At 47.3% G+C, this 12,865-nt stretch overlaps 1 long non-coding RNA gene and 1 other non-coding gene across 2 annotated transcripts in view; one reads left to right on the top strand and one right to left on the bottom strand.

Moving 5' to 3' along the window:
* The window catches only part of LOC132230330 (uncharacterized), a 13,689-nt gene extending 8,163 nt beyond the window's left edge, over positions 1 to 5,526 (top strand). Inside the window, exon 2 of the long non-coding RNA XR_009451854.1 lies at positions 2,499 to 5,526. This is a non-coding gene — a long non-coding RNA (uncharacterized LOC132230330). The remainder of the gene's footprint in view (positions 1 to 2,498) is intronic.
* Positions 5,527 to 11,537: 6,011 nt separating this feature from the next.
* On the bottom strand, positions 11,538 to 11,644 carry LOC132232074 (U6 spliceosomal RNA). The gene has a single exon (XR_009452236.1). It is a non-coding gene; the product is annotated as a U6 spliceosomal RNA (small nuclear RNA).
* Positions 11,645 to 12,865: the final 1,221 nt, after the last annotated feature.

Below are 12,865 nucleotides of genomic sequence, written 5' to 3'. Positions count from 1 at the left end.
AAAAATGATCAGTGGTTGCCTCGATCCGGGGATGGGGATGGGGAGTAACTGCTAATGACTACAATGGGGTGGTGAAAGCAGTTCTAAGATTGTGGTGATGGTTCCACAACTCTGTAATTATACTAAAAACTAGTGACTTGCACACTTTAGATGGATAGACTTTACTCAATGTAAATTGTATCTCAATGAAGCTGTTGAAAAGTGGTGGAAAGGTACAGTCCAAGGAGACATTCCTTCGGTAGCCCCGGTTTACAGCTATAGGAGGTATACCCCAGTTTTAAGTTCCTAGTCTTTTACTGTGTGGCGGCCCATTTTTAAGGTGAAAATTTTTCAAGGACCCCAATAAGGTATATATGTACCTTTAGTTAAGAAAATACATAATGGCAAAAAGCTATTATACATTTAGTAATTGGTTTTAAATGAATTAATACTTTTTTAATCCCAATTGCATCTTCACATGTTAGAAAAACGGTCCTGTGTTTGTGGAGGGAGCATGCTTGTTGTGCCTATAGACAGGGCTTTGTGGCCGTCTTTCAAGATCTCCTTGGCCCTTTGGGGCCCTCAGCCCACAGGTGTAGAATCCTGATCCATGCTCCACCAAGCTGTGTTTGCTTCAGCTTCTCCATCAGGTGAATGATGATGGCGGGAGTGGGGGAAGGGGGGGGGCACCCATGAGCTGAAAATGTGGTACAATCTTTACCCCATGATGTTTCTGCCTCTTCAGCTGTCAGCCAAAACGGTGCCATTTCTCTTCCCAAACCAGTGGGCTTTGCTGAGAGAAGATCAGCAAGAAGACAGCGGAGCCATGCCGGTTGGCAGACACTCATCTCTAGCTAATGTAATTAAAGGCAGCGGCAAGCAAGCGCCTATTAATTTTTCATTAGAAAAAGTCAAAGGCAACCTTCTTGGAAGACAGCATCATTGAACTTCAACTCTGGTAGTTAAAGCCAGCTTTCCCCCACCAGGTATATACCCCTCCCATGAGTACACACACACACACACACACACTGAGTCCACAACCTCTTTATCTCTTTATGGAGCATTGGAGAGAGAGTCAGAGACCAGCACAACCATACTCTTTAGAAGTCATTTTCTCCCACCCATGTCTTAAGTGACCCCAGTGACTCTCTGCACATGCAATTGACTATATATGGGCCTTGTACAATATACTGATGTCTCCCTAAATTGTGTTTATATATCATTTTTATGGTTTGAACCCTATTTAGATGCCCTTGGGGAGATTACTATTCAAAGCTCTCTCTGGTGAATCCTTTTGTAAAGAAAACACAATACCCCCTTGTAAGCCTGGAACAATGTGTTCAGGTAAGAGGGGGTGGGGGGTGGGAAGGATGATCTGCCCCTAAGAGCTGTCTCCGCATTGGTAGGCAGGACCGGCTGAACTGGCATCCTGCAGCAGTCAGCTCATCTCTCCTTTCTGCCGGTGCCTCCTTCCTAAGGCATCCCACCTGATAAAACTCTTTCCATTCAACCCTCAGGACTGAGGGGGAAAGCGCCAGGCTTGGGTTCAGAATACCAGAGGCGCCACACCAGCTCTACCACTTTCTATCGACGGGATGTCCAACAAGTCACAAGTCGCTTCACCTCTCTGAACTGGAAGGGTAACAGTGCTCTGCTACCCCACTTAACAACCGGAGGATCTAGACAATGGTGTGAAATCTTTTTAAATTATTCACCCTTACATAAAACGGGAGTTGTTCTTAATAATAGCGATTTAACAACTTAGTTCTTAAGAAATTCAGATGTTCATTTAAGAGGTTAGCATGGAATGAGGCACATGGCTGGGTCCCAGGCTCTTGCATGCATTTATAAATGGCTGTGATAAATACTTTTATGTCTGTGCGGCTTGTGTACCGGCTCCTCTGTAGTCCGGGAGATCTGCTCTTTCATCTCTGCGGTGTTCAAAGCAGGGGCCCCCAGGGCCCTGCAGATACGGCGCTGTTCTCAAAGACAGCCCCCGTTTCGGGATTCTGACAGCCCGCAGCCTGCCTGTGCCCTCCTGCGGGCGTGGGTGGTGATTAGAGGCCTGCGAGAAGCTGGAGTGGTGCTGAGTGTTCTCAGCGGCCACTCTGTTTGGCCTTGGAGTGGTCTTGTCCAGTCTCTGTGTCACTGGCTTTGAATCTGTGGGCTGGCAAGCCAAGCCGTGTTAGAGATCATGCTGGGGCTGGCTGACCTTCCCCAAGCCGGGATAATCTCTCTCCCTGGCAACAGACAGAGGCACCAAGGGACAGGGACAGATTGTGAAATCCTCGGGTAGGGCTTTCTAGAATTACTTAAAAAGAGAAAATGGTAGCAATACCTTGCATTTGTGTAGTGCTTTTTTTAAAGGCAGTTTTTAAAAATGATTCAAGGAGAAGGCAGCTTTGGAATTGTCTGGTAGAGAGCAAACCAGAGGGGTAAGAAATGTATTGTCTTAGTCTTATCTGCTCAATAACACTGAGAGTGTTGGGAGAAATCTTTTTTTTTTCTTCTCACCATAGATGGGGATGCAGAGGACGGAAGAAGTACAGTGACTTGATCAATCTCTTACAGCATTAGGGGCAGAATTTGACCTGACCTTTTGGACCTTTTCTTGTCAACCCCAAGCAAGCAGAGAGCATGAAGAAGTTGAATGACCTAACAGGTTGCTTTGTCCACCTGAGATTCTGGCATGTAGACGCCTCTTCCTGAGTCGGACTTTGTATGTGGTCCTCTGGGGGCAGACAAGTAGGTAGGAATGAAGCATGAGAAAAATTGTCATTCCTTTTCAAGGTACTTACCTCAGATGAAGTCATAAGGATTTTTTTAAATATGTTTTATTGATTTTTTTTTTCAGAGAGGAAGGGAGAGGAATAGAGAGTTAGAAACATCAATGGGAGAGAAACATTGATCAGCTGCCTCCTGCACACCTCCTACTGGGGATGTGCCCGCAACCAAGGTACATGCCCTTAGCCGGAATCGAACCCGGGACCTTTCAGTCCGCAGGCCGACGCTCTATCCACTGAGCCAAACCAGCTAGGGCATCACAAGGATTTTTAAGCAAGGTGGGACCAGACCTGGCAGATGGGGATGGAGGGGGCTGTTTCTGTTGCCAAGGGGGTTTTAGTGGTGTTTGGAGATTTAAAGAAGGAGTCAGCAAACTCTGATCAGTGGGCCAAATGCGCCCACTGCCTGTTTTTATAAATAAAGTTTTGATGAAACATAGGCACACTCATTTATTTATTGTCTCAGCATGCTTTTGCTCTACATGACAAGAGTTGAGTAGTTACTGACATTGGATGGCTTTCAAAGCCTAAAGTCTTTACTATCTGATCCTTTAGAAAAGGTTTGACAACCCCTGCCTCACACCATACACACCAAAAATTAACTCAAAATGTAGCATAGACCTAAATGTAAAACCTAAAACTGACAAGAAAAGTACAAGGAGAAAGTCTTTTTGACTCAAGATCACAAAGATTTCTTTGCTATCACACCAAAAGTAAAATTATTATTTTAAAATGCTTTTATTAAATTGGACTTCATCAAAATTAAGAACTCCTCAAAAGACACTATTAAATTAATGAAAATACAAGCCACAGACTGGGAGAAATTATTTGCAAATAACCCATGTGATAAAGGATGTGGATGCAGCATCTAAGAGAACTCTAAACTCAGTAATGAGAAAACAACCCAGTAACAATGGGCAAGAGATTTGAACAGACACATTATCAAAAATAGGTGAAAATATATAGATAACACATAAGGACAAGAAAGGATCCTCAGCATCATTCATCATCAGGAAAAAGCAAATTAAAATCACGAGATACCTCTGCAGACCTACTAGATGGCTACAATTAAAGAGCGATCACACCAAGTGTGAGGCAGGACACGGAGCAGCTGAAACTCCCACTGCTGGTGGGATGTGAAGCGGTATAACCACAGGGAAACAGCCAGGCAGCTTCTTAAAAAGTTACACATACCATATAACCCATCAATTTCACTCCTAGGTATTTACCCAAGAAAAATGAGAGCTTATAACCATATTTCCACACAAGGACCTGTACATTAATGTTCATAGCAGCTTTGCTCATAACTAGAAACAATCCAAATATTCATCAACAAGTGAATAAACAAATGTTTGTATATCCATGCAATAGAATACTACTCATCAATAAGAGGGAATGAACTATTGACACACTCAACAACATGAATAAACCTCAAATTGATTGTCATAATTATCCTGAGGATAATTTATATCCTGTGGTTATACTGCCAGACAAAAGTGAGTATAGCCCTGGCCAGTGTGGCTCAGTTGGTTGAGCATTGTCCCATACACCAGAGGGTCTATTCCTGGTCAGGTTACATGCCAAGGTTGCAGGCTTGATCCCCAGTAGGGGGCATGCAGGAAGCAGCCGGTTGATGCTTCTCTCTCACATTGATATTTCTCTTCTTCTCCCTAAAAAACTTTTAAAATAAATAAATAATAAAAAAATAAAAGTGAGTATATACTGTATGCTTCCATTTATTAAACATTCTATAAAATGCAAATTAACCTATAGTGAACGAAAGCAGATCTGTGGTTACCTGGGAATGGCAAGGGGCAAGGAAGAGCAGGAAGGATTGATTACAAAGGGGCACAAAGACGCTTGTCAGTAACGGATGTACATGGTCTTGTGATGGTGTCACAGGTATGTGTTTGTGTGTGTGTGTGTGTGTGTGTGTGTGTATGTCAAAACATGAAATTGTACATTTTAAATATATGCCATTTATTGTATGTCAATATACATAGCTATATTGACAACAAAGCTATTTGTTATTATTTTAAAATATATTTTTATTGATTTGGTAGAGGGAGATAGAGATAGAAACATCTTTGATGAGAGGATCACCAATCAGCTGCCTCCCACACACCCTACACTGGGGATCAAACTGTGACCTCCAGGTTCATAGGTCAATGCTCAACCACTGAGCCATGCTGGCTGGGTGACAATAAAGTTATTTTTAAAACATTTTTTTATTTTTCTATTTTAGTTGACATACAATATTATATTAGTTTCAGGTGTAAAACATAGTGAGTAGACATTTATAGAGCTTATGAAGTGATCACTGGTTAAGTCTAATAACCATCCGACACTATATTAAAGCCATTTTTTTAAAAAAAGGAAGAAAAACCCTCAGGTTATTTCTTTCCTTAAATACTCTGTGTAGTTTGAAGCAGCCAGCCCACTCCCCAGGTTTCATATTCCTTACTCTCGCCACAGTGTTTTATCTGAGCAGCCACTCTGTCCTCCAAAGCCTTACCTTCACTGTAGGTGACAACAGGTGATAAGTATTGTCATTGTGGGACATGGACTTCCAGAATACTATCTCCTGATGATAACAGGACCACTGATGCCTTCAGATCCAACCGGATCAGATGTCCAACCTCAGATTCTCATTTCCTGCTTGCCGCCATGCCGGTATTAATCACCTGTTGCTGAGGGTTAATTACAGAGAACAATCTAACGCGTTGAAGCAGAGAGGAATGTAATAAAAGATGCTGAAGACAAACTCAAGGGGGAAGGTCTCAGTCATTTCTGCACCTGGGAATCACGCAAGTGTCTGGGGAATGTTCTGACAGAATAACCAATCTACATTAGAGAAGTGCATTTTTATGGTTTACCCCTAACCCATCGTAGTGTCCCAAATCCTCTTCTCGTGAAACTGCTGGTCAAACTCAACGAGAGCCGGGGATTAACAGCTTACTCAGGGATAATTCTGTGGGACACGGACAGGACAAGGTGAACCTGGAGCGCCTCACTAGGCTAGAAAGCAAAGTGTCCTCAAAGATGAGCAGGCACATGTCAGTGTCAAAGGAACGCAGGCCGCTGCACACCTGTTAGAAGGGCTAAAACAAAAACCTGAGGAGGTCCCAGCGAGTGGCTCCGGGACCACTTCAGGTCGTGCAGGCACCCCGCTGTCTGGGAAATCTCTGAGGAAGCCCCTGGAGTGTGTGGTAGAAACCAGGAGACCTGGGTTCAGGTCTGGTTCTGCTGCTAGCGACTGTGTGCCACCCGCCCCCCCCCCCTCGACCCCCGCCACAGCCAGGTCTTTCCTCTTCTAGCCTCTGTGTCTTTGTGTGCTCAATTAAGCGGGGGAGGGTGAACCCTAAGTGTTTTCAAACTGAGTTTCCCAGAACCCTAAAACTCCTGGATTGCCTTTGGGATGCTGCAAGGAGTCGGGGAGCCAAGATTCGGGACTAGAACAGTCCAGTCCTGCTTTTATCTGCTTTATGTTTGGCACATATAAACTCTCAGTTGTCAAACTCGGGAGGTACAGAAAATATCAATTCCTCGGTTTTCTACATTTCTAACTTGTTTTCTGACTCCCAGGAGCTGGATGAAATATTCGCCCTGCATATTCCTGGAGTGCCCTTTTCAGATAATGCCTCACTTCAGGAACACCCATGTCCCCCCAACCAACCACAGCTCTGCCCAGAGGTGCCTGGGGGTCCAGCTGTCTCTGCTGATTCTGTGCCCATCTCGGGACATGGGTGTCTTTGGGAGCTGACCAATGTCCCCTCTGCCTTACTCTTCCTTGTTCCAAGTCGCCATTCCTAAGCCCACCCTCCATCCTGGGAAAACCCTTCCCAGCCTGTGTGTGTGTGTGGGGGGGGGGGGGGGGATGGGGAGGGAGGGGAGGCGGATTTCCTTTTGTGTTTCTTCAATGCATTCATTCCATCTATGCCAGTGAGCCCCTGTTCTGGATTGAGTTGTGTCCCACCAAAAAGATATGTTGGAGTTCTAACCCCTCATACCTCCAAATGTGGCCTTATCGGAGAGAGGCTCTTTAGAGATACAAGTTAAATGAGGGTGGGCCCTCATCCAAATGACTGGAGTCCGTAGAAGAAGAAATGTGGACACAGACAGGCACAGAGGGAGATGACGTGAAGAGACAAAGGGAAGACAGGCATCGATAAGCAGAGAAGAGAGCCAGAACAGGGCGTTCCCTCACAGCCTCAGGAAGAACCAGCCCTGCTGACACCTGGACCTCAGACCGCCAGCCTCCAGAACTGGGAGACAATAGTTTCTCTGTCTAAGCCACTCAGTTCCTGGTGTTTTATTTGCAACCCTAGTGAAGGAATGCAAATCCTCCCCCTCTCCCCTCTCTTACCGCCCCAGCCAACCCTGTAAGTTCTCCCAGGCATTGCTCGTTCTCCTAAAGGCTGCTTGAATGGGGTAAAGGAATGAGGGGGAAAAACACAAGTAAGTATGTCATCATCTCATTCAGCTACACATACATAAAATTGTATTGAGCAGAGGTTCAGATGCTTAAAAATCACTGGACTGATGAAGTGATGATTATTATCACTGGGTGATGATAGGTAGTTTTGGGTCTATTTGAAAATTTCCATTATACACTATTTAAAAGGGAGACAGAGAGAGACAGGGAGGGAGGGAGGGAGGGAGGGAGAGAGAGAGAGAATCACTTCACATTGCTTGGCCAGAGGGGACCGAGGTACTTCCATCTCTAGAGTTCCATTGCCATCCATCCTCTCCCTGTCCCTACCAGCTGGACTCTACTACCCAACCCCATACCGCCCCCCCCCCCCCACCGCCCCACACACACATTCATCACCAACTGCTGCCACTGCCACAGACCCTCACCCAACTCTTAGCCTGGAGATGTCCTTGCCCAGCCAGGCTTCCTCACTGAGGCCTTGCAACCATAGAGCTGCAGCTGAGCAAAGACGCTCCTGGATCCCCAATCCCCAGCAAGGTCCCCCCACGCCCCCCCCCTCACCTGACCTCTTGGACAGCTCCTCACTCCAGCTGTTTTCCCTGAATCCTGTCATTACCATCTAAATGCAGATGACTCTTCGCATCTCACTAATGAGCGCTCAGATTATTTCCTGGGCCCCGGCTCCTACCCAATATGCCGCCTCATCAGAGCGCTCCTTGACCCTTAACTCGGGGTCAGGGTGAAGGAGCCCATGGAATAATACCGCCTGTGGCATTTTGAATGAGTTCAGTAGACCACTGGTGCAGGGTCACATCACTCCCAGCACGATGGTTTAATGTCGGTAAATTGCAGCTCACAAGGTCCTCATGCCCCATTTAGGGGCCACTCTATGTTTTCCCTTTTATTATTTATTTATTTAAATATATTTATTTATTGATTTCAGAGAGGAAGGGAGAAGGAGAGAGAGATAGAACATCAATGATGAGAATCACCGATCGGCTGCCTCCTGCACGCCCCTCACTGGGGATCGAGCTCGCAACCCAGGCATGTGCCCCTGGCCAGAATCAAACCTGGGACCCTTCAGTCCACAGGCTGATGCTCTAGCCACTGAACCAAGCTGGCTAGGGCTATGTTTTTCCTTTTAATTCTTCTTCTAAGCTCACTTCTTCCTTTAGAGCCCATTAGTTTGTTTTAGCCATTCTCCTAGATGTGCAGTGTCCTGTGTTGGAATTTCTACTTGCAAAATGAGAAATGGAAAATGGGCTTTTCATGGGACTGATTTAATAAAATTTAAGAAACTATCCTTTTATTTTAGAAGTATGGTCTTCCCTTTTTGGGGGGAGATATATATATATATCCCAATGCACAAAATTCATGCAAAGGGCTCAGCCCCTGCCACCCGTGGCTTCATCCGAAAGGTCATTTGGAAGGACATCTGGAAGGATGTCTGGTCTAATTAGCATATTATGCTTTTATTATTATAGATATTCCCCCCCAAAAATGGCGGCATCAGTATATCACAACGTGTCAGTCAGGGTTTAATTGAAGGTATAGCAATCACTCCAGCTATTTTAAGCAGAACAGAAATTAATGCAGGGAATCAGGACTTTACAAAATCCCTAGGAGGGCTGGGCTGGTGGAGCAGACGGAGACAGGGCTTCTGGGAATGATGCCCCTCAAATGTGGCAGGACTGGCCTGCCAAGAGTTCTGCCATCTCTGCTTGGTCAGGAATCTGGGAGCCTGGAAGCCACTAACCCATCTGCCGCTCCAGGGCCACATCCCTCAGCCTGGTCCATGTGCCCACCTCAGCTGGAGGGATGCCGTGTCTGTCCCTTGACACCACAAAGCTGGAGCCTGGGCCTGGACCTCTGCGACGGCCACCCCAGGAGAACCGAATATCTTGACCCCCGAGCTCGTCAGAAGAAACAGCAGCAGTAGCACAAGTGCGTGCGTGGCCTCACATCTGCCTGCCCAGCCTCACACCATCACCCCTCCCTGGCAGAGGGCGGGTCCTGTGGGGACCTGGAGCTGTGAGACGTGGATGGAGCTGCTTGAATCAGGCTCAACATCTGCCACAGGTGATAGTATGTTTTGTTTTAATTGGCAATTCTGTGGATTCAGTTCTCTAGAGGAGCCCCATCAAGGACAGAAATTACACAATTAGGTTCATACCCAAATGTCCAATAAAGATAGGAAGAGGTGCTCCTCCCCGTTATACATCACAGATGCAAATGAAACCCACAATTAAAAGCACCACTCCCACCTACTAGAATGACTAAATGAGAAACAGTGACAACCCAAGTGGGCACCGGGGTGTAGAGCAAGGGGACCCTGGGTGGGTGGTGTGTATGTTAGCACACACACTTTGGAAGCTGTGAGGTAGTACCTCCTAAAGCTATAAGTTCGGATGACCTCTGACCCAGCAATTCCATCCTAAATCCATCAAATAAAAACATCGATGAGAATGTTCACGGCACCAAAGACCCATCCACAATAGAATGAACAAATAAACTGGAATATGTTCACACAGTGAAACACCGCAGAGCAATGAGAAGCAGCAGACTCCAAGCACGTGCAACAGCGTGGGCGAGTGCTGTACCCACACCGTGCTGCGCCGAGCGGGGCAGACACAAAAGAGGGCCCACCATTCACTCCATCCAAACAAAGCACAGAAATGGGACCTTAGATGTTAGCTTCGTGGTTCTCCGCGCAGAGAACTGGAAGGGAACAGAAGTGGATTTCTGGGGTGTTGGTCACGTTTTGTTACTTGATGACATGCTGGTTCCACATGTGGATTCACTTGGTGGGACTTCATCTTGCTGAACACTGAGGATACGGGCACTTTTTAATATGTATACACATTTCAATAAAATTTCCAAACCAAAACAGGCTACCTTCCATCTTTCTCTCTCCCTAAGCACCCTCTCACCCTGAGCATGATGGTTCCATTTATGGAACACCTACTGTGCTGATAATAGCGATGGTTCCATTCAGGGAGCACCTACTGTGTGCCAGGCCTGCACATGTGTCCTGCTGTTTCTCCCGACCTCCGTACAAGATGGAAGGTCATTTTGTGGACGAGGCGCCAGAGATGGAGAGAAGTGAAGCAGCTGTCCAAAGTCACTGGCAGACGAGTGGCTGAGCCCTGAGCCCACCCACGGCTCTACAGCCTGTGTCCTTCCAGCCCAGCCCGTTGCTTCTCTACTGCGCTTGGTCTCTTCCTGGTCTGCAGCCTGGCCAGGCTCATGGTCCTTCGTCGAGAACTTGGCTCCCTCCCTCCCTGTCCCTCTGCTCTTTCCCCTGAGCTCTAGACTGGTACTGCCAAGCAGCTGCCACCACCGCCAAGCATCCTAGAGGGCAACATGTTGTTCCTTGATGACAAGCCTCAGGGAGCCACAAACAGTTACTGTCACCACATGTGGGTGGCCCAGGATTCTGGAACTTGTCCTTGCCCTTGTACCAGATCCTCCTGGGAGGCCCTGGCCAATGTTTGGGGGATCTGCCACGCCAGGGCCTATAGAGGCAGGACTGGATTCACACCCAGGACCAGCCCCCGGTGGTAACCTTCCCTGCTCGACCATCTCTGGGTGAAGTAGGTTGAGAGTCAGCAGGGACCAGACCCCTGGTTACTCTCGACCCTCGCACCCTGGTGGGCTCACAGAGGACAATCCTGGCGATTTTAGGGGGAGGCTCCTCCCACAGGTCTTGGGAATGGCACGAGCAACGTGCTCACTGCCTCCTTTATTCCACTTCGTGCACCGTCACCCTCCGTGCCTGGCAGCCGAGGAGTGAAAGGAAGTGCCAGGTACTGCGCTAGGCAGGCACTGAAGGGACAGATGCCATCAAGAAAGAGGCAGTGTCCCTTCCCACAAGTAGCTTGGCCTAGGTGGGGATAGTGACCAACACTTACTAAGCACTCACTCTTTGCTGGGCAGCGTTCCCATCTCTTCTGTAAGCATCATCGCTGAGGCCTTAGAAGAACTCCTGGGGTAAATCTATAATAATAAAAGCATAATATGCTAATTAGACCAGACAGCTGAACAACCTCAGGGACAACCTTCCAGATGAAGCCAGGACTGTGAGAGCTGAGGCAAGCTGCAGTGGCTGCAAGGGCTGAGTCCCTTGCACGAATTTCGTGCACCAGGCCTCTAGTACTATTATAATTCCCATTTTATGATGAGGGAACTGAGGCTGAGAGTGTAAGTGACAGGTCGTGGTGGGCAGCGTCTGGGGTGGTCCAGCCTCTCCCCTCCTGTCCATCTCTACATTCTAGCGTGGGCTGGGCTTGGTGCCTCACTTCTAATAGAATAGGGTAGAAATAATGGAATGCCACTTTCTCTTTTTTATGGAACACTTCATGAATTGGCATGTCATCACTGCGCAGGGGCCATGCTAATCTTCTCTGTATCGGCCCAACTTTAGTATATGTGCTGCCGAAGTGAGCACAGAATGTCGCTTCTGAGACTGGGTTATAAAGCAACAGTGGCTTCCATCTCGGGTGCTCCCTCTCGCTGTTCCTCGGACACTCACCCTGAGGGGAGCAGCTGCCAGGCTCGGAAGGAGGCAGCCCTGGGAGAGGGGCATGCGAGGGAGCTTGGAAGCAGTCCTTTCCCAGTGGAGCCTTGAGGTGACACAGCCTCGATGACACCTTGCCGGCAGCCCTGGGAGAGAGCTGAGCCGGACATCAAGCGAAGCTCCTCTCGATCCCTGACCCACAGCCACTGGGAGATAACAGCTGCTGTTTCAAGCAGCCAGAGGCTGGGGTGGTTTGTTACATAGCAATAGAGAGCGAACGCACTTTCCCATATTCACACAGCCCATCCGGGTTAGAACTAGAATTTGAATTCAAACATGGCTGACTCCTAAGTCCATGCTTTTCACCACTCTCTGTCTTGTTTCCCCTGGATGGCACACAATCAACGCTTGAACTGAACTGAGCCTACTGGGAACGGTTGAAGAGGCTGATGGCTGAGTAACATTGGGCAAGATTCTTAACCATTCTGCACCTCTGTTTTCCCATCTATAAAACGAGGAGGAGTCTGGCTGGAGTTGCTCAGTGGTTGAGTTTCAACCTATGAACCAGGAGGTCACGGTTCGATTCCCTGTCAGGTCACATGCCTGGGTTGTGGGCTCCATCCCCAATAGGGCGAGTGCAGGAGGCAGCCGATCGATGATGCTCTCTCATCATTGATATTTCTATCGCTTTCTTCCTCTCCCTCCTGTCCCTGAAATCAATTAAAAAAACAACAACGAGGTTGATAACACTCAATTTCATAGGGTTGTTGTGAGTGTTAGAAGAGTTTATGCATGTGAAGCTCTTAGAACATAGTGAACACTCAATACAAGTTAACCATTATTAGTATTAGATTACTGATACATGCAAATATTAAATGAAATCATAGTTGGCTCTGACTAACTGTTTTTCGGTGCCTCTGAAAAATCAGTGTTCTCATTTACAAAACAGAGATAACACTATTGTCACTCCTTGTTGTCAGGGTTAGGTGAACAAACACAGTGCCTGGGACATACAAGAAGCTTAATAAATGGCCCCCAAACAGGACTGTATTGACTCATGTTCTAAGGGTAGCACATGGAAGATGGGTGATCCGTAAGTGCTGTTACAGTCCAGCCCACCGACCCCACACACCTGAGACACTTCACACTCCC

Source organism: Myotis daubentonii, chromosome 3, assembly GCF_963259705.1.
Source record: "Myotis daubentonii chromosome 3, mMyoDau2.1, whole genome shotgun sequence".
Lineage (NCBI taxonomy): Eukaryota > Metazoa > Chordata > Mammalia > Chiroptera > Vespertilionidae > Myotis > Myotis daubentonii.
The sequence above is the reverse complement of the archived record's forward strand: the minus strand, read 5'-3'. Positions and strand labels throughout refer to the sequence as shown.